Below are 18,819 nucleotides of genomic sequence, written 5' to 3'. Positions count from 1 at the left end.
TGATTGAGAAGGAGGATATGCGTATCTCAAATTACTGGGCAACGTAATTTTCGAAGACAATACGGAAGGGAAGCACCTGATAGCAGGAATATTGTTGCGTGGTACATGAAGATTAAGCAGACCGCCAGTGTGTTAGATCCTCTGCGAACTGGGCCGCCCTCGGTCAGTGAAGAATGTATTGGAGCTGTGCAACAGGCGTTCTTACAAAGTCCTTCCAAATCTACTCGACGCGAATCTCGTGAACTAAGGATTCCTAAGACAGTGTGAAAAATTCTAAGAAACAGATTGCACCTGCATGCATACAATGTTGGGTTAAGACACGCAATACAACCGGGTTAAGGAACTCGTCGAGCAGAATTTGCAACTGAGATATTGGCACAGCAATGAGTATCTTCAAAGAATTTGTTTTTCAGACGAGGCTACATTCCACATATCAGGTAAAGTGAACAAGCACAATGTGGGGATATGGGCTCGGAAAGTCCACACGTTGCCTTAGATCGGGTAGGAGATTCCGCTGAAATGAATATGTGGTGCGGTTTAATACAGCGTATAGCGTATAGCGTGAAATCGAATATCAAATAGACATTCTTCGAGAAACAAACGACGCACTTGTTGAAGTTTATTGACATCGTAACAAAAACTTGGCGATTTATTCTTTCCTTTGTCGCAAACCACATATTTGTAGGTTCCATCGCTGTTGGAAAATAAATACTGATAACCAGCGGACTCTTGCGAAGCTTTCGCAGTTTTGTAGTTGTAAATCACGACAGTATTTGGAATATGTGCAATCATTGGGATAACGCTACTTGTAGGAATGGAGAGAAAACTTCTATAAAAATGAACCGAACGACGTGAAACAATAATAATAAATGTATGGTACATCCTTGTACACACAATTCCATGCATATAATTTTGAATAAAATCCTTTGCAGAGCATTACAATTCCTCGGTATAAACGATATTTAACGTAAGAATGTAATCCTCGTGTACTTTTTGTTTTTCCGTTTCGTTAAGGGATACAACAATATTAGTTGATATAGTTACCTTTGAAAAGGCTACATACAGTGTTGTCCATGAGAAACGACGGGATTAAGTAAATACAATCCTGCTCTTTGAAGCACATGTCCCAGAGACTTACTTATAGCGATTGCAAATGCAGTTTTAATAGGCAGCTGTCTTCTTGTCAGCTGATAAGGCCTACTTGGATCAGATGGTGTTAAGTTTATCCGTAGTATTACAACAGTTCTCCCGGTGTCAATATTCGACTGTCATCAATTGCTTGTAATTTCTACCTTCCGATCACAATATTTTACCTGTTGTTGAACAAAAGTTTAACGAGGAATACAAACATAAAATAGAAAGAAGTAAATAAATATGAATTGTATAGCTTAGAACATAGTGTTCGCTTGTTATCTCTCACATCACTGTAAAGCTACAATAACCTCTAACTTTACTTTGAGATTTTAATTGCACTTCGTACGTTATGTAAGCATATTAAGCTGTAAGTGCAATAGGTAAATCACAGTTCAAGGCTACATTGCTAAATATGTCTCTCTTTTCGGGTAGTTTTCGTTTAGAAAATCAACTTGTATGAGCGGCAGAGATAATAGACTACGTCAGTGGTCTCGAGTGTTATCTATGGCTATGCTGAACACAAATTATCAAGTTAATAAGTACTTCAAAACAAATAAAACGGTATTTGTAATAAGACAATATGAAAAGGGAGTCCCTTATTCGTGATTAATAAGTTAACTTCGTAAAATGTAGGTATCAAGCTGGACATCCGTGATGTCATTTTGCCTATGATTGTTAAAAGTGTCTTTTAGCCTAAAATTTTCCACAAATACTAAGTTTTAGTGCAGAATCGGTATACAATGTCAGAAGACGGTTAAAAAAATCTTTCTGACGATACCTCATTAATCCCTGTACGATTAGTATGTGTTGAAAAAAAGGGATATTGACTTGAGAAATAATATAATGATAACCGCACACAGACTTTACGCCCATCCTGTGCATTCCGCAACGTATCTATCTCGTAGGAATCGTGAGAAAAGGTGAAACAGCACGCACGGATACATCTGAACAATTGAAAATCGTTGGCAAGAATTGAAAGGAGGTTACTTAGAGAAATAAAGACTTTTTGCCAAAATTGTGTTTTCTTTGTTAGATCGGTTACTTCTGGGCCAGCCCTCATAATTGGCATATATTTTAAAAACACTTTAGTTCAAGATTTCCAACATTTCTGTGACACTATGCCGTTGGCCATACAAATCTGTTACAATTTGCGCTGCCCTTCTTCGTACGCGCTAGCTTCTGCAGGACTTCAGAATGGGTTACAACTGTTTCGTAAGCGGAAGCTAAATCGATCAAATCAGATGATTTGACTAATTCACGCTCCCTGGAGGCGTAAATTGATTTGTATTTGAGTTGGTGAAGGGGCAACGAGGGGAAAAACGTGAAATCCTTCACATAAGTCAAATGACAGGGTTGCCGAGAACATTGCGATTGCATTCAATGCAGGTAGCAGACTCCTGTGTTCTGACGTGAAGCGACGTGTCAGTTTTATGCGGTAATTCGAAAATAAAACTCAGTTGACGCGCACGATAGAGTTTAAAATAAATCACTCGCGATTTTCTGTTTCAATCACGCATTACCAATTAAATCAGCGAAAAGCACTTCTGTGTCACAGTGCCATCTCTCGTATTATTTCAGAGCAACTCCTCACACTTGCGGAGCGTTAGCTAAACTCTCTCGCTTCCATTTAGCCGAGGCTGGACATATTTGACGCTTCGGATCTGCAATTATGACGTTTCTGGAGATCGAAAATATCCTCAATGAAAACTAAAACCATTCCTGCGAACAGATCCTACGAAACCCAGCTCGTTCTCTCCGCCGGTGAAATCCCCGTTGGTTGACGGAGTATTCCTTGGCCTAAGGAATACATTTGACACAGTTCTGCACCGCCATTTAGTGAAAAAGAACGCGATATTATCTAGTGTCGGATCAGATTTGTGGACTGGACTCAGAATTCCCTCGCAGACAGAGATCAACAGGTCGCTCTTAACTGAAAAAAAGGGACAGATGTACAGATAATTTCAGGAGTACTCCAACGAAGTGTAACAGCACCGCTGCTGTTTACAATATACGGGGTGAGGCAGCTAAGACAGGCCACCACAAATATACCCAGAATAGATAAATATATCGAGGTGCAGTTTCCGACAAGTTATAGCGAACGATTTGGCGAATTTCCTGAAGTTCGCAAGTAATTTTTCTCGTTTATAATCACCAAATTACGACACCTGCTTTTTGTTTTTCTTTTTTTTTCTAATATGATTACATTTTACAGTCGAGAAAGCGAGTGTCGTTTATGGCAAATGTCGCCAAACTATTAGTGCTGCGATGCGGTTGAGTGCTGAAGAGTATCCAGATCATGCCACGCTCTCGCGGTCTGTCTTTGCAAAACATTATAAAAGAAAAGTTCTAGAAAATGCAAGAGTGGACAATAAAATACGCCAAGGAAAAAGAAGAGTAACTGATGAAGGAAACGACACTAACATTTTAACAGCAATAATACACGAAACAAATGTCAATAGGAGGCATGTCGGAGGTAGGAGAAGATCAATCAAGCGTGTGTTCTGCGAATACTGCATTCCATGGCACTTAATCCTCTTCACATTTCGCTGCGTTTACAGTTTCGTGAGAAAGACTTCCAAAATTGCTTATGCTTCTCCGAATGCTATCTCCGGAAAGCGCTAAGTCACCTATGTAAAGTTTTGTTTAAGGAAGAAGTGTTGTTTACGACTTCGCCCTTCGCAATATGCACTAATCGGCAGTTGAAAACCCACGCTGCCTCAAAAAGTGGATAAAAACAACGCTCTTGGCCCATCAACGTTTGGTGCGTGTATTTCAAGACCTGCTCCATTGTTCCCATTTTATTGATGTGAATCTAAATGCTCTAAAGTATCTCGAGTTCCTAAGATATGCTGCTGCCCGCAGTTATTGGATGACATCCAACTGGTCATGAAGCAATATACGTACATCTACATACATACTCCGCAAGCGGATAGAGCGAGAGGAACCCTAATTTCTCGTATCTTATCTTCGTAGTCCCTACACGAAACGTATGTTGGTGGCAGTGGGATCGTTTTGCAATCGATGTTAAATGCCGGTTCTGTAAATTTTCTCAATAGTGTTCCTCGAAATGAACGTCATCTTCTCTCCAGGGATCTGCGTTTGAGTTCCCGATGCGTCTCCGTAACACTTGTGTGTTGTTCTAACCTACCGGTAACAAATCTAGCAGCTCACCTCTGAATTGCTTCGATGTCTTCATTTAATCGGACCTGCTTCGGATCCCAAACACTCAAGCAATACCCAAGAATAGGTCGCACGAGCGTCCCATATGCCCTTCCCTTTACAGATGAACCCCCACTTTCCTGAAATTCTCCCACTAAACCGTAGTCGAATATTCGCCTTTCCTACCGCAATCTCCAAAGGCTCGTTTATTTCATATAGCTTTGCAACGTTATGCCCAGATATTTAAACGACTTGAATGTGTCAAGCAGGGCACTAATAATGCTATATTCGAGCATTATAGGTTTTATCTCCCTACTCATTCGCATTAACTTACATTTTTCCACATTTAGGGTTAACTGCCATTCACCACACCAACTAGAAATGTTGTCCAAGTCATCTTGTATCCTTCTACACTGGCTCATCTTCGACGCTTTACCATAGAGTCGGCCGTTGTGACCGAGCGGTTCTGGGCGCTTCAGTCTGGAACCACGCGACTGCTACGATCGCAGGTTCGAATCCTGCCTCGGGCATGGCTGTGTGTGATGTCCTTAGGTTAGGTTTACGTAGTTCTAAGTTCTAGGGGACTGATGACCTCCGATGTTAAGTCCCATGGGCTCAGAGCCATTTGAATCATTTGAGCTTTACCATACACCGCAGCGTCACCAGTAAACAATCGCAGATTGCTGCACAATCTGTTCGCCAAATCATTTATGTATATAGAACATAATAGCGGTGCCATAACACTTCTGCGGAGCACTCTTGTAAATACCCTTGTCCCTGCAGTGTGGTACAAACACGATGGATGCCCTCTCATTCCACACATGCAGTGACAGACCCTCTGAAGCGAAATTTAGAAAGCAATCGAACGGTTGTTTAGGAAACGCAAAAGAGTCTGCACGATAGCAAAACTTAACACCTCTACACTGTTTCAAATCAGGCGAAAATTAAAACAAATGGTCTATTAGGAAACATCGACGATTCTCGAGGGAAGAAGTGCCATATAACACGAGCTTGTGCTGCCGTTAATATCAGATGAAATCCAACGCGCAGTATTTTTTTCTTCAGAGTCTCTTTATAGCGTGACAGCCGTGTTAATAAACACACGAAACGTACCAGAGTTACGTGTTTGCTTACACTTTGTATAATAGGGAAGAAGTTTGTGGAACTTCTTCTCCCGACGACCTCAAAGTGTCTTGCTGCGCTGTTACCTTGATACTATTTGATAAAGTCCCATATACGTTATGTCGTTGACGTTCTCTTAGAAGCTTCCTTCAAATGTCACAGTAAAAAGTATATATAGTTCAGTCAGAAGAAAAAACAAAAGTCGGTGTCGTAGTATGGCGACTACAAACTATTAAAACTACTTGCGAACGACAGGAAATTCGCCGTATCGTCCACTATAATTTGGCGAAAGCCTCCGCTCGACTTTATTTAATCTGGATATATTTAGCTCCCTCACTCGTATATGAAGGGCTTATTTCAATAGTGATACAAGTCCATTTTTGCTCATTCTGAGATACAGAGTCCTAAAGTTAAAAGAGCGATGCAATATCTGCAGTTGAGATTCCAGAAATATTCAAGTATATATACTGGAATATTTCTGGTATCTCAACTGCATTTAACTTTAGAACTCTGTATCTCAGAATGAGCAAAAATGGACTTGTACCACTATTGAAATAAGCCCTTCATATAATTGATGTAGTTGAAAGCATCGCAAGCCCTTTAAGACTGTTCGCAGATTACGCAGTTATCTATAAGAACGTAGCAACGCCAGAAGACGGTATCGATTTGCAGGATGACCTGCAGTGGGTCGATAACTAGTGCAGGCTCTGGCAGTTGACACTGGGAGTAAATAAATGTAACGCACTGGCAAATACGGAAGGAAAAAATCAACTACTGCAGAACTATACTATTGACGACAAATTTCTGAAAATAGTTGCCACCGTAAAATAACTAGGAATATCGTTGCAGCGCTACCTCAAGTGTAATGACCACATAAAAGAAACAATAGGAAACGTGTATGCCAGGCTGAAATCCAGTCGAAGAATTGTAAGGAAATATATAATTCATGCAGAAAAGAAGTGGCTTACAAAGCACTTCTTCGATCGATTCTTGAGTATTGTTCATCAATTTGGGACACCTTCCTGGTAGGATTGATGGAAGAGATAGCGAATATCCAAAGAAGAGCGGCGCGTTTCGTCTCGGGGTCGTTTAGTTGGCGCGAGAGCGTTACAGAGATGCTCGAAATGGCTCTGAGCACCATGGGACTTAACTGCTGAGGCCATCAGTCCTCTAGAACTTAGAACTACTTAAACCTAACTAACCTAAGGACATCACACATATACATGCCCGAGGCAGGATTCGAACCTGCGACCGTAGCGGTCACGCGGTTCCAGAGTGAAGCGCCTAGAACCGCACGGCCACAACGGCCCGTTCCACTTCAGTTCTAGTAAACATGGTGTCGGGACAACAGAAGCGTTTTTTTTTGTGTTCTGCGTTTTGCACATTGCAGGTGACTTTCGTACTAGGTACGGTGTGGATCTTCCTACAGCACAGAACATCAGAAGATGGCATGAACAAGTCCGAGAAACAGGTTGTTTGTTTAAAGGCAAATCGCCGGGCCGTCCCTGAGTGTCTGACACAGACGTCGAACGCATCCGCCATAGTTTCACAGGGAGTCCGCAGAAATCCATTTGCCGTGCAGCTCGACGGCTCAACGTGCCCCCGATTTTCGTCTGGCATGTATTCCGTCGACGTTCACACATGAAACCATACAAAATTCAGCTACTTCAAGCTCTCCGTGAAGCTGACAAACAACAACGTGTGGTTTTCTATAATTTCGTTGTTGGCAAGATGGAGGATGACAGTTTTCTTCCACGCTCGATGTTTAGTGATGAAGCGCCATTCCAATTAAATGGAAAGGTGAACCGTCATAATGTGAGAATATGGGGTACGGATCAACGACATCAAGATGTACAACATGACAGGAATTCTCCAAAATTTAATGTGTTTTTTGCAGTTTCACGGGAAAAGTTGTACGGTCCATTTTTCTTAGCTGAGAACGCTGTTACAGGAAGTACATATCTCGATATGCTTGTGAACTTGCTTTTCCCAGACTTAAGAGACTGATTTGAACGACCTCATTTACTAACGGGATGGGACTCCAACACACTGAAATCTCGGAGTGCGGGAATTTTTAAATCAAAGGATTACTGAACGATGGACTGGTAGCACTGGATCAAATAATTCAGCTTTACATTACTGGCGTTCAAGGTCACCGGACCTGACTGTATGTGATCATTTCTTGTGAGGTTTATAAAAGACTCTGTTTGTGTGTCTCCGCTACCAACAACAATGAATGAACTGAGACATCGCATAACAGCAGCTGTGGAAGCTGTAACTCAAGACATGCTCGCTGCAGTGTGGGAACAATCTGAATACTGGATTGACACATGCCGTGCATCTCAAGGGGACGTATTGAACATCTATGAAAAGGTAGTAAAAAAAAAGTTTTAGAGTTTCCCGTTCATCACGTTCATTAGTTTCAAAAATATAGATGTGCCAAATCAGATGATTCTTTCTGATACAGCCTATATGTTTCATCATTCGGAGGTCAATTATGTGCCATTTTCGGAGCCAAGTAGCGAAATTGAATCTGAAATCAGCGTTGATTAAGACACGTAGCGCCAAATCATCAAATAAGCTACCGTCCCAAAAACATAAGGTCGCACCACTGGAACACACTGTGCAGAAGGGGCACCCCAGTTTTTTCTCAAGAGCCGAAGCCAGTGAATGTGATGTTGGACCGAAGTCTACGTTTTGGCCACTGTGTGTGACTGTCAGGCCTTGTGACAATAGAGTCTGCTGTAAGGAACACTAAATACCGGACTCGCGAGACTAGGAACGCGAAATCAGTTGAGCTTAACGAGCTCGTTGTCTGCATGCGTTACTAGATACATTGTACGTAGGAACCCATATAAGACTGAAGGCAATAACACACAGAATAACCGACACACGAAAAGTAACAAAACAAGGAATAAAAGCTCTGCGCCTCCCGAGAACAAACCACAGCGCCCCTAGCGGAAATTGCGGAACTACTTAGGCGCACGCGCGAAAATTGACACTCGGGTTGACCCTCGCACGCTAACACAACACACTCCGGATTACGACTAAGTTCGCTACAACGTTCTAATTTATCGCAGAGCTGTTTCACTGGGTTCAGGAAGCGACTATGGGCAAGCGAGTCCATTTCAGGGATGTTACGAACCACAATATTTTCCCATCTTCTGCTGCACAATGATTTTATTAGCCCATTATTTACATAACCGACGAGTCTCGTTTCGGCAGGTTGCCATTTCCAAGTCATCGTGCAAATGACAACGTACAGGTTTTTTCGTATAAAATTACGAAATATAAGTTAGATGACTTCTATTTTTGTTGATATTTACGTTTTTATGTGTTATATCTTACGTTTTCTGTATGTCGTACCAGTTTAATTTTAAGACGTAAGTACTGCAAAATGTTCGCCGTAGTTGTTCTTCGTAGTAATTTCAAAAGCTTCTTTTAAGGTGGGTCCACAGATTATTAGGTCAGCGGGCTTGTCTTTGTTTTTAACACTAATCAGAAAAAGAAGTTAAAAGCGACTACACGTTAAACCCAATCGACGAAAGGAAAGGTAGCTAAAAACAAAGTCTTCTTCTTGGAGAAAGGTCCACAAAAGTACGCCGTGGAGACGACGGAGGCCCTGAACTAAAACGGCCGCTAACTCAAGACGGCAAGTAGACACTACAATGTAAGTTGTTAAAAGAAGGACATTCGGTCAAGAAACAGCAAACCATCACAGGGCATTAGATCAGTGAATGACAGCTTAAATACTTCTGTTTTTTCTGCTTCACTTTTATTTTATTAGCTCGTAATTCTCATGAGTCTCTTTATATAAATAAAACCTAATGAAATCATTGTGCAATACAATGATGACGTTTCAATACGTCACTGTATTTTATTCCGCAATTAAACTTGTTACACTACGTCATTGAAAGAAAACATTATTAGGGTGGTCCATTGATAGTTGTCGGACCAAATATCTCATGAAATAAGCATCAAACGAAAAAACTACAAAGAAAGAAACTCGTCTAGCTTGAAGGGGGAAACCAGATGGCGCTATGGTTGACCCGCAAGATAGCGCTGCCATAGGTCAAACGGATATCAACTGCGTTTTTTTTAAATAGGAACTCCCATTTTTTTACATACTCGTGTAGTACGTAAAGAAATATGAATGTTTTAGCAGGACCACTTTTTTCACTTTGTGACTGATGGCGCAGTAATAGTCACAAACCTATAAGTATGTGGTATCACGTAATATTCCGCCAGTGCGGACGCTATTTGCTTCGTGATACATTACCCGTGTTAAAATAGACCGTTTACCAATTGCGAAAAAGGTCGATATCGTGTTGATGTACGGCTATTGTGATTAAAATGCCCAACGATGCCCAACGGGCGTGTGCTATGTATGCTGCTCGGTATCCTGAACGACATCATCCAAGAGTCCGGACCGTTCGCCGGATCGTTACGTTATTTAAGGAAACAGGAAGTGTTCACCCACATGAGAAACGTCAACCACAACCTGCAATAAATGATGACGCCCAAGTAGGTGTTTTAGCTGCTGTCGCGGCTAATCCCCACATCAGTAGCAGACAAACTGCGCGAGAATCAGGAATCTCAAACACGTCGCTGTTGAGAATGCTACATCAACATCGATTGCACCCGTACCATATTGCTATGCACGAGAAATTTCATGGCGACGACTTTGAACGTCGTGTACAGTTCTGCCACTGGGCACAAGAGAAATTACGGGACGATGACAGAATATTTTCACGCGTTCTATTTAGCGACGAAGCGTCATTCACCAACAGCGGTAGCGTAAACCGGCATCATATGCACTATTGAGCAACGGAAAATCCACAATGGCTGCGACAAGTGGAACATCAGCGACCTTGGCGGGTTAATGTATAGTGCGGCAATATGGGAGGAAGGATAATTGGCCCCCATTTTATCGATGACAATCTAAATGGTGCAATGTATGCTGTTTTCCTACGTAATGTTCTACCGATGTTACTACAAGATGTTTCACTGCATGACAGAATGGCGATGTACCTCCAACATGATGGATGTCCGGCACATAGCTCGCGTGCGGTTGAAGCGGTATTGAATAGCATATTTCATGACAGGTGGATTGGTCGTCGAAGCACCGTACCATGGCCCGCACGTTCAGCGGATCTGACGTCCCCGGATTTCTTTCTTTGGGGAAAGTTGAAGGATATTTGCTATCGTGATCCACCGACAACTCCTGACAACATGCGTCAGACCATTGTCAATGCATGTGCGAACATTACGGAAGGCGAGCTACTCGCTGTTGAGAGAAATGTCGTTACGCGTATTGCCAAATGCATTGAGGTCGACGGATATCATTTTGAGCATTTATTGCATTAATGTGGTATTTACAGGTAGTCACGCTGTAACAGCATGCGTTCTCAGAAATGATATGTTCACAAAGGTACATGCATCAAATTGGAACAACCGAAATAAAATGTTCAAACGTACCTACGTTCTGTATTTCAATTTAAGAGACCTACCTGTTACCAACTGTACGTCTATAATTGTGAGCCATATGTTTGTGACTATTACAGCGCCATCTATCACAAAGTGAAAAGAGTGGTCCAAGTAAAACATTCATATTTCTTTACGTACTACACGAGTATGAAATAAAAAATGGGGGTTGCTTTTTTAAAAAAAAAACGCAGTTGATATCCGTTTGACCTATGGCAGCGCCATCTAGCGGGCCAACCATAGCGCCATCTGGTTTCCCCCTTCACGCTAGACGAGTTTCGTTCTTTGTAGTTTTGTCGTTTGATGCTTATTTCGTGAGATATTTGGCCGGGTCACGATCAATGGACTACCGTATGTATGGATGAAAATCCTTGGACTCGAGAAATTTGGGAATGTCGTGGAACCCAAGTCCACTACAACGCTAGTCGTGCTTTCCCAGTTGTGATCTGGCGGCTGTGTTGGCCAGCGCAGATGCGACAATTTGTTCTCGTGCTCTCAAAACGAGCCCTGGACGTCGCGAGCTGGATGAACACGGATCCTGTCGTTTTGGAAAATAGCGGCACCACTAGGGAACTGATACTGTATCGTGGGACGGGCCTGGTCGGCCAGAATGGTCACATCATCCTCGGCAGAAATGCAGTCTTGAGGAGTAACCGAGCGGCCCGTGGGAAACCACGAGATCGCTGCCCAGCCCACCGAACCTAGCCATGGTCACAATATATATATATATAAATGACTTAGTAGATAGTGTCGGAAGTTCCATGCGGCTTCTCGCGGATGATGCTGTAGTATACAGAAAAGTTGCAGCATCAGAAAATTGCAGCGAAATGCAGGAAGATCTGCAGCGGATAGGCACTTGGTGCAGGGAGTGGCAACTGACCCTTAACATAGACAAATGTAACGTATTGCGAATACATAGAAAGAAGGATCCTTTATTATATGATTATATGATATCGGAACAAACACTGGTAGGAGTTACTTCTGTAAAATATCTGGGTATATGCGTGCGGAACGATTTGAAGTGGAATGACCATATAATTTTTTTTTTTTTTGTGGTTTTAGGGCGCACAATTACAATGGTCATTAGCGCCCAGACTAAGTTATCAATGCATTGCGAGGTACAAGATAAAACAGCAACTAAAAGGGACAACACTATAAAAGGCATATTAAAAGGCAAGGGATTAAGAGAAAACAGCATAATCAAATGTCGTTAGACAGGTTTGTCAAGTGGATAAAACGAAGAACGCGAGCAGCTGCTCCTGGGTCATCCGCTAAAATGGCATCCAGAGTACATGGCAGGCCAAGATCAACTCGCAGTGTATCAAAATTCGGACAGGACGTTAAAAATGTGGCGTACCGTCAGCAATTGCCGACATGGGCAGAACGGCGCCGGCGCAGCCGTCAGCAGATGGCGATGGCTGAACCGGCAGTGTCCAATCCGTAACCGGGCCAAAACGACCTCCTCCCGCCGAGAAGAGCGTGAAGAGGTCGTCCAAGCCGTGGGGAGAGGTTTCGAGGCCCGAAGCTTCTTTTCAGTAAGTGTAGACCAATCGGCATGCCGCAGCGATAAAATGCGCTGACGAACGACCCTGCTAAAATCAGATGAAGGCACACAACAAGAAGCTGTCTGAGGCTGGAGCTTTTGCAGCATCTGCAGCTTCGTTCCCAGGGATACCGACATGAATTTTGGTAAGGCGGGTGCCAGGTTGAGATTCATTGGGAGAGTCCTTAGAAAATGTAGTCCATCAACAAAGGAGGTGGCTTGCAAAACACTCGTTCGACCTATACTTGAGTATTCCTCATCAGTGAGGGATCCGTACCAGGTCGAGTTGACACAAGAGACAGAGAAGATCCAACGGAGAGCGGCGCGTTTCGTCACAGGGTTATTTGGTAAGCGTGATAGCGTTACGGAGATGTTTAGCAAACTCAAGTGGCAGACTGCAAGAGAGGCGCTCTGCATCGCGGTGTAGCGTGCTGTCCAGGTTTCGAGAGGGTGCGTTTATGGATGAGGTATCGAATATATTGCTTCCCCCTACTTATACCTCCCGAGGAGATCACGAATGTAAAATTAGAAAGATTCGAGCGCGCACGGAGGTTTTCCGGCAGTCGTTCTTCCCGCGAACCGTGCGCGACTGGAACAGGAAAGGGAGGAAATGACAGTGGCACGTAAAGTGCCCTCCGCCACACACCTTTGGGTGGCTTGCGAAGTATAAACGTAGATGTAGATGTCGAGGCTAAACTCGGTTAGATGGAAACAGTGCGAGACAAGGCTCGTCCGATCAAAAGGCTTTCCTCCATTGGTCCAAAGTCCAGGTTTTATGGATTCGGCACAGCGGTTTCCTTTTCCTGGCATTTACATCACCGTTCCGCGGTTTTGGAACTCCAGCTGACCCTGCAGTTTCCTGCCTCTTGATCTCCCTTCGCGTTGTTTTGGTGCCAACAGGGTTCGCGTACTTTCAGTTCTGTAGCTGTCGTCAGTTGGTTTTCGTCGCAGTCCTCTCCAATGACCGTTCGTCACTATCACTCAATACACACTTTCGTCCGCGTTGTGACTCAGCGGATGAAGATTTTTTTTCCACTTTCCCTGTACGCGGTAGCCTATAAATCTTCGATACTATGCCTCTTGAAACACCAAACATTTTGGCTGCCTTGGCTGCGGAAGCAGCCACCATACGAACGCCTACAACCTACCACCGTTCGAATGTACTCAGCTCCGGCATAATGCACTGACGACACAAAACACTGTTCTTACCATTTGTAACATACAGAGGGGTCCAAAAAATGTATCCACTGTTTAAAAGTCCATAACTTGCAAACTAATTGACAGAGTTGTCTCATTTTTGCTGAAAGTGTAGCTTAAAGTCCAACATAAAGATATCACTGTAGGTGTTCGAAATGGTCACCATTAACATCCACACACAAACGATGTCGCCGAACTGCAGCACGAACTACAGACTGCAGCGTCTTCAGTTGGATATATGCAGATGAATGTACGATGGATTCTCGAAGTTCATCCAATGTGCGTGGCTTTTGTCGATAAACGACGTCCTTTAGTGTTCCTCACACGTAAAAGTCCAGAGGAGTTTGGTCCGGGGAACGTGGTGGATACTCCACAGCACCTCTACAGCATATCCATCTTCCTGGTAGATTTTCGTCGAGATACGCCCTAAGTCGATTTTGGTACTGGACTGGGGCACCATCTTGTTGTAAGTAAACTCTTTCGTCTCCATACAAGTCTCGGATGGCAGGTAAAATGGATGCCTGAAGCTTCTGAAGGTACACCTCACCGGTAACTGTGCCGTCAAAGAATGGCCCAATCAAGTCCCGGTAAGACAACCCACACCACACATTTACTCCTGGCAAATTCACGGCTTTGTCTACATGGACGTTCGCATTTTCGGTGGCCCAGTAGATGCAATTGTGGCGATTTACTGTACCACTGAGTTTGAACTGTGCCTCATCAGACCACACAATCATCTCGGAAAACTCTTCATCGTTGCGCACCATGTTAGTAAACCACTCGCAGTACTCCAGTCTACGACCTGGGTCGTCCTCGTTCATTGCGTGTAGCAATTGTTGGATGTAGGACTTCCACTTTGTTGTCTTCAAAATTCGCCGAACACTTGAGCGACTCACTCCAGTTTCACGGGCACACTGTCTCACAGACTTCTGTGATGAGCGAGTGAATTGTTGGAACACACGACGGGAGTTAGCTGGACTTGATGTTGTTACAGGCCGTTTAGATCGTCGTTTGTGTACGTCTTCTTCACAGCCTTCGGCTTCAAATTTGTCTCGAATGCGACGAATCGTTAAACGTGTCGGTGGCTCTGTTTGATACTCATTTCGCCATTGCCGTTGAACCTCACTAATGTTTTCGTACTTAAAATATCACTTCAAAACTGACTTCCTTTCATCGAATGTAAGCCTTGCGCCAGCCATGTTTACTCGAGTAACTAGGTGCAACTAAGAACAAAACACTGACTATCTGGCGACTGTCATCTGACAAAACAAAACAACGCAATACAACGCTTGTGTGGCGATGGCCGGAACTACAAACTAATACACTACCAATGATGAGACAACTCCGTCTATTAGATTGCCAGTTATGGGCTTTTAAACAGTGGATACATTTTTTTGGACTCCTCTGTATTACGGACACTGTACAGGTGGCCCCCGTATTTGAATACAGCTGCAGGCTTGGATAGCAGCTGCGGTAATGTTCAAGCATGCGATATGTTAATTGCTGCTGGGAGAGGCCGAAGGCTGACTGCAGTAGAAATTGTTGGAGACGCTACCGTTGCCATGGCTGAGACTGCTTCATGCAATGTGCAATTTTCAAGCAGTACACACGCTGTATCACGACAGCTGGACATCCCGTGGTACACTGTTCGAAAAGTGCTGCGAGCAATTGTGAAATGGTATCTCCAATGCCGTTATAGGCTGTCGTCGATGCAGATGGTCGTAACACTCAGCAAAGCTTGTAACCTGGAACGCAGATATGGTGCGCAGTTAACAAATGTTATCTTCTAATGAGAAAATTTAAAAATGTGTTTATTTCAATGGGCAACGGCCTTGGCGCAGTGGATACACCGGTTCCCGTGAGATCACCGAAGTTAAGCGCTGTTGGGCGTGGTCGGTACTTGGATGGGTGACCATCCGGGCCGCCATGCGTTGTTGCCATTTTTCGGGGTGCACTCAGCCTCGTGATGCAAGCTGACAAGCTACTCGACCGAGTAGTAGCGGCTTCGGTCAAGAATACCATCATAACGACCGGGAGGGCGGTATGCTGCTGACCACAATCGCCCCTCCAATCCGCATCCTCCCCTGAGGATGACACGGCGGTCGGATGGTCCCGATGGGCCACTTGTGACCTGTAGACGGAGTGGTTTATTTCAATGGCTTATTCGCTATTTCTCCACCGCATGTCCTTATAAATGTTTCCACAGAGTTCCACAGTCCTACGAGCATTTGTTTTCGTGTGGACTGTCTGAAGTAACTAAAGTTTAATTTTAAGCAGCCCGTAACCTGCAGGCGTGCCTAGCATCTGTATTTATGTCACTCATGCATTTCCCGGTGTGCTTCCATATTTTCTCTTAACTCCTATTATCGCTTTCCAGTCAGCGAAATGTTATTGTGAGCCCTATAGCTGCAGTAATTGCAATGCTCGTGCAAGTACCTTGCGTAGAGATACTAGTTTTCAGTTTTCCCTAGCGGAAAATCAAAATTTTGCCGTCACCTCCTCCTGAAATTAGCTAACAGATGATTCAAATGGCTCTGAGCACTATGGGACTTAACTGCTGTGGTCATCAGTCCCCTACAACTTAGAATTACGTAAACCTAACTAACCTAAGGACATCACACACATCCATGCCCGAGGCAGGATTCGAACCTGCGACCGTAGCACCTAGAACCGCTCGGCCACTCTGGCCGGCTAGCTAACAGAATATCGTCGCCACTTTGTATTTCTCGTACAGTACGTTCTGTCTGCTAGTTTTAGCTGTCTCCACTAGCTCGCAAGCTAGGAAGCAAGAAGAAAGAGGCATCGAGCTGATGTACAGGGTGATCAAAAAGTCGGTATAAATTTGGAAACTTAATAAACCACGGAATAATGTAGATGGAGAGGTAAAAATTGACACACATGCTTGGAATGACATGGGGTTTTATTAGAACAAAAAAAAACAAAGTTCACAAAATGTCCGACAGATGGCGCGTGAAAGATCTCTTACGCGCGTCGTTTGGTGATGATCGTGTGCTCAGCCGCCACTTTCGTCATGCTTGGCCTCCCAGGTCCCCAGACCTCAGTCCGTGCAATTATTGGCTTTGGGGTTACCTGAAGTCGCAAGTGCATCGTGATCGACCGACATCTCTAGGGATGCTGAAAGACAACATCCGACGCCAATGCCTCACCATAACTCTGGACATGCTTTACACTGCTGTTCACAACATTATTCCTCGGCTACAGCTGTTGTTGAGGAATGATGGTGGAAATATTGAGCATTTCCTGTAAAGAACATCATCTTTGCTTTGTCTTACTTCTAATTATTGCTATTCTGATCGGATGAAGCGCCATCTGTCGGACATTTTTTGAACTTTTGTTTTTGTTTTGCTTCTAATAAAACCCCATGTCATACCAAGCATGTGTGTTAATTTGTACCTCCCTATCTACATATGCCGTGATTTATTCAGTTTTTATACTGACTCTTTGATCACCCGGTACTTCAACGAATCAGAAAGGGAGGTACGTTGCATTATGCAGCAGGTGGATTTTTAAAAGCCGAAGTATTTTCGCAAAGAAAGTAGCGTGGTTGAATGAGTGCTAAAGACAGACTAGGGCAAGTGGCGTGTGACAGCCATGGCGGGGGGAGCGGACACCTGTTGTTTCACTCGCCAGGCGGCGGCTCCAGGTCTGTTTTGAAGACGGAAGCGAGCGCCCTGCCCGAGTGTTTTTGTGGCGGCACCGCTCCGGCCTGTGTCCGGCCGGCTGGAAGTTATTCCAAGGTCTACCGGCACGGCTGTAGGATGAGGGGGAAGAGGGGGCGGACGGGGGGGGGGGGAGGGGGAAGAAAAAGAATTCCTAGCCGGGGGCGCCGGCCGCCTCTTCTTCCTTGCCGCCGCGGCAAAGAGACCAGCACGAGCTCCGCAGATAGATGCTCTTACCTTGCGCGTCGCGCCGTCTTGGAAGCCTCTTGCCTCTCCCCGGCTTCGTCCTTCCTTTTTCCTCTCTGCTTCTCCCTTCACGCAGCCAGACTCATAGCCCCTGCCGCCGCTACAGCAGAGACAAACCGCACACACTCAGAAACAGCCGTCAAAATTTTGCTACCCACGCACACGCGGTGAATACGACACGCGATCGAGCTGAAGCGATGCGCTTCCAGCCGCAGCAACTGTCAGACGAAACAAGAGGTCGCGACGGCACGCCAGAACGCACTGCGGAATCACGCGCGTTCACTCTCAACTCGCGGGCACCGGGCCGCGGCTCCGCGTGTGAATGGCGCGGTGGTGGGGGACCGTCGCGCCTGATTGGGCAGCTACGGTCGGCGCGGTGGGGGGGAGAGCACGTTGCTTTTATGGCCGGGCTGCTACAGGCCCGCCATCTGCCGGCCGACGCGCGAACTGCTGGCGCCGGGCGGCGAGGCCTTTGTCGTTCAGCGGCTGAGGAGCTGGAACATCGCTGGCATGCTTCTCCATTTACGTCCATCCACTCTCTGCCTCTCTGCAACTGTAGCAACTCTGAGATAACCTCTCCGATGCACTAAACTGTTAACAGTACCCAGTATTAGAATCGGAATTTAAAAGTGCTTTGGACGACTTAAGACCAATAAGGCAGAAGGGAGAGATGACATTCCATCAGAATTTCTAAAATCATTGGCAGAAAATCATAAGAAATTTTGGTCTTATGTCAAAGCAGTAGGTGGATCAAAACAAAATGTCCAGACACTCTGTGACTAAAATGGTACTGAAGCAGGGGATGACAGACTAAAGGCCGAAATACTAAATGTCTTTTTCGAAAGCTGTTTCACAGAGGAAGACTGCACTGTAGTTCCTTCTCTATACTGTCGCACAGATGACAAAATGGTAGATACCGAAATAGATGACAGAGGAATAGAAAAACAATTAAAATCGGTCAAAAGAGGAAAGGCCGCTGGACCTTATGGGATACTAGTTCGATTTTACACAGAGTACGCGAAGGAACTCGCCCCCCTTCCTGCAGCGGTGTACCGTAGGTCTCTAGAAGAGCGTAGCGTTCGAAAGGATTAGAAAAGAGCGCAAGGACGTCGAACAGATGTGCAGAACTATAGACCTATATCACGAACGTCGATCAGTTGTAGAACTTTTGAACACGTATTATGTTCGAGTATAATGACTTCTCTGGAGACTAGAAATCTACTCTGTAGGAATCAGCATGGGTTTCGAAGAAGA

The 18,819-nt window shown here is 44.5% G+C and overlaps 1 protein-coding gene and 1 pseudogene across 3 annotated transcripts in view; one reads left to right on the top strand and one right to left on the bottom strand.

The window, feature by feature from the left end:
• Window positions 1-17,847, bottom strand: part of LOC124717019 (interference hedgehog-like) — a 597,210-nt gene extending 579,363 nt beyond the window's left edge. For all 3 annotated transcript variants that reach the window (XM_047243672.1, XM_047243673.1, XM_047243674.1), the window contains exon 1: window positions 17,557-17,847. The gene's annotated coding sequence lies outside the window, so the exon portion shown is untranslated. The remainder of the gene's footprint in view (window positions 1-17,556) is intronic.
• On the top strand, window positions 15,462-15,579 carry LOC124717677 (annotated as a pseudogene).
• Window positions 17,848-18,819: the final 972 nt, after the last annotated feature.

The sequence above is a fragment of the Schistocerca piceifrons genome, chromosome 9, assembly GCF_021461385.2.
Source record: "Schistocerca piceifrons isolate TAMUIC-IGC-003096 chromosome 9, iqSchPice1.1, whole genome shotgun sequence".
Classification (NCBI taxonomy): Eukaryota; Metazoa; Arthropoda; class Insecta; order Orthoptera; family Acrididae; genus Schistocerca; species Schistocerca piceifrons.
This window is presented reverse-complemented; position numbering and strand designations above follow the sequence as displayed.